The sequence below is a fragment of the Lemur catta genome, chromosome 3, assembly GCF_020740605.2.
Source record: "Lemur catta isolate mLemCat1 chromosome 3, mLemCat1.pri, whole genome shotgun sequence".
NCBI classification, from domain to species: domain Eukaryota; kingdom Metazoa; phylum Chordata; class Mammalia; order Primates; family Lemuridae; genus Lemur; species Lemur catta.
Genome location: NC_059130.1, coordinates 64,302,895 through 64,306,171, shown reverse-complemented (window position 1 = coordinate 64,306,171; position 3,277 = coordinate 64,302,895). Strand labels below are relative to the sequence as shown.

Sequence of the window (3,277 nt, the reverse complement as noted above, 5' to 3'; positions counted from 1 at the left end):
ATTGCCTGTCAGCTGCTAAAGGGACAGAATTAATGAGAAACTTACTTTATAGTCTAAAGAATAGCAGCTGGGGTCTGTTTTAACAAGTCCCGGGAAACATACGTGGAGGGGAATTCTTTGTGGCTAGACTTATATCCAGCCTCGTCTCTGAAAAGTTCTCCTCATCGACTTGAACAGTCAGACAGACAAAAATCAAGGACATAGCAGTAGCTTTACACATCACTGGTTACTACAAAAAAAAAGTAGAGGACAATTTTCAACTATGGTGGAAAGTACCATGTGTTCACAAAAGCCTGTTGCCTTTTCCTTCTGGTATAGAGCTGGACCACATTTCTCAGCCTCCCCTTGTACTGAGATGAGACCATGTCAATTAATTCTTCCCGATGGAATATGGGAACAAGGAATGTGTGCTACTTCCAGACCTGGATCATCTCCCTTGTTTGTGATTATTATCATTATTATTTTCTGAATTCATCCTCTGGATGAATGGAGAGAACTCAGAAGACCTGGAAGAGGATGAAGCAATAAGATAGAAGGGGCTTGGATCTTGGAATTACATGTAGACCACTTACTAATCACCAGTACTATTATGTAAATTAGAAAAAATAATTGTGTTGTCTCTGATATTTTTAGATTCACTATTAATCATAGTTAGATGGTTAGCCGAATAATACACGCTCTTGAGATGAAAATTAGCTTATTAGTAAAGATACCTAATAATCTAACACAGTGGTCCCACGGGATGAGCAGAAGAATCTATTGAGGGCATATGAAATCTTTTAAAAGTTTATTTCTTTGTTTATTAATTTGAACAAAAGCAATTTTTACTGCCATTTAACATATGCCTTACTAGTAGTCTATGATCCTTAAATTAATTTACATGTTTTAGAGGGAGATGGAAGTAAAAGAAAATTGGATAAGTACTGGGGCATGTTTAAAGTTTTTCGAAAACTCTGGTCGAAGATACAGGTCTAAGTGTAATGTTTAAAGAATTTTACTTGTAAATATTTAGAGAATGGAGCATTTCAACAAAATTCTGCCAGCTTAAGAAGCCTGAAAAAGTATAAAACACAGGGACACTTGATAGATTTTATTTATCAAAATCAGCAAGTTTCTGTGGGTACATTACTGTTAATACAAGTGAACATCGGCCTCCTCCCCAGACGAGTCTGCGGCCAGCCAGCAAGAGCCTGGAGCTGGACGACCGGGACACGAGCGGGACAGACGGGGACAGTGAGGAGAGGACGCAGCATGCCAAAGGAAGTCCCGGAGGGGATGTGGGAGCCAAAAAGAAAAGGAAGAAACAGAAGAGAAAAAAGGGGAAACCAAATTCCAGGAGCACCAAGTCAGGCTCTGCATCTGATTCCCAGGAGATTGAAATTCAGCAGCCTTCGAAGAGTCCCACGGTTCCAAGGCAGAAGTTGCAGCATATCCAGAGAGCAATGGAGCTGTTACCCGCGCGCCGGGGACTGGCCAGGAACATTGATGACGCTGCAAAACACAGATACCAGTTTTGGGACACACAGCTGGTACCCAAACTAAATGAAGTCATAACTTCTCATGGTGCAATTGAATCAGATAAGGACAATGTATGCCAAGAACCGTATTCTTTGCCACAGGGTTTTACGTGGGACATTTTAAACTTGAGTAATGCCGAAGTGCTCAAGAAGTTACACACGTTGTTAAATGAGAATTACGTAGAAGATGATGACAGTGTGTTCCACTTTGACTATTCGCCCGAGTTACTCTTGTGCGCTCTGCGTCCCCCAGGCTGGCTCCTCCAATGGCACCGTGGGGTCATAATGTCCTCAAATAAAAACCTGGTAGGGTGCATAAGCGCCATCCCAGCAAACATTCGGATTTATGAGAGTGTAAAGAAGATGGTAGAAATCAATTTTCTTTGTGTTCATAAGAAATTGAGGTAAAAGAGGGTAGCCCCAGTGTTAATCCGAGAGATAACTAGAAGGAATCTTTCAGACAGTGTATACCGCTGGCATAATTCTTCCTACACTGGTGGCCACATGCAGATACTGGCATCTATCATGAAACCCCAGAAAATTAGTAGAAATGAAATTTTCTCACTTGAGTAGAAATATGACTTTACAGAGAACAATGAAGCTATACAGACTTCCAGTTGTTACAAAGACTTCAGGTTTGAGACCCATGGAACCAAAAGATATCAATGCAGTTTGAGAATTAATCAACAGGTTGCCTGATGCAGTTTCATCTAGCTCCAGTGAAGATGAAGAGGAGGTAGCCCACTGGTTTCTCCCACAGGAGCCCCTCATTGACATGTTTGCAGTGGAGAGCTCCAGAGGAAAATTGACCGACTTCTTAAGCTTCTACACACTACCCTCTACAGTGATGCATCAACAGCTCAAAAAGCCTCAAATCTGCCTACTCTTTGTACGACATTCACATGGAGACGCCCCTCTGGGACCTCATGAATGACACACTCATCCTGGCTAAATTGAAAGGATTTGATGCGTATTCAATGCATTGGATTTGATGGAAAATAAGTTATTCTTGGAAAAACTCGTTTGGTATAGGAAATGGCAATTTGTAGCACTATCTGTACAACCGGAATCTGTGTCCAGGAACAGATTCTGAAAAGGTTAGACTTGTACTACAGTAGATGAATATTTTTATTTCTAGAACTCTGACATCATCATTTGTTAATATTCTAATGATTTCTGGAACTGCTGTTCCAAAGAAGAATAAAAGCACAACTTCAGTGCAACGGATATAGTAACAATCAGAAAAGATGAAAAAAAATCTGTATGTGACCAATAGTACACATTTCTAGCTAGGATGTTAAAATTTATCCTTTCTTCACTGTTTATTCAGTTGTGGAAGGGATGAAAGGTAACAAAAAGCAAATTCTACTAATTTTCAAACTTTTGGCTGTCCCTTGATGAAGAAAGGTATTTTTCCACTCTCTAGAAAAGGGACTTTTTTCTTTGGACTAAATAGAAGTCTCAAAATAGTGTAAGAAAATATTTGCTATTGTGTAGAGATAAACTGGTACATTTCTATTTATTGAGTATATTTGTCCATGTAACAGAATGAAGGATCAATTTGGAAAATGTTTACTTATATCGTCTTACACGGTATCATGGGGAACATTTATGGAATTAACACTTCTGTAACTCAGTGACAAGTGGTGGATGTTGAAGTGTGGAACAATATAAAAATTCACTGGTGACTAGGACATTTATTTCTCCCTAAGCAAAGTTGCTAAATCAATAAACACAGAAATTTGTTCTTTGAAAAGAGC

General features: G+C 39.4%; 1 pseudogene; it reads left to right on the top strand.

Moving 5' to 3' along the window:
* Nucleotides 1-383: 383 nt before the first annotated feature.
* LOC123634847 lies at nucleotides 384-2,635 on the top strand (annotated as a pseudogene).
* The last annotated feature ends 642 nt before the right edge of the window (nucleotides 2,636-3,277 follow it).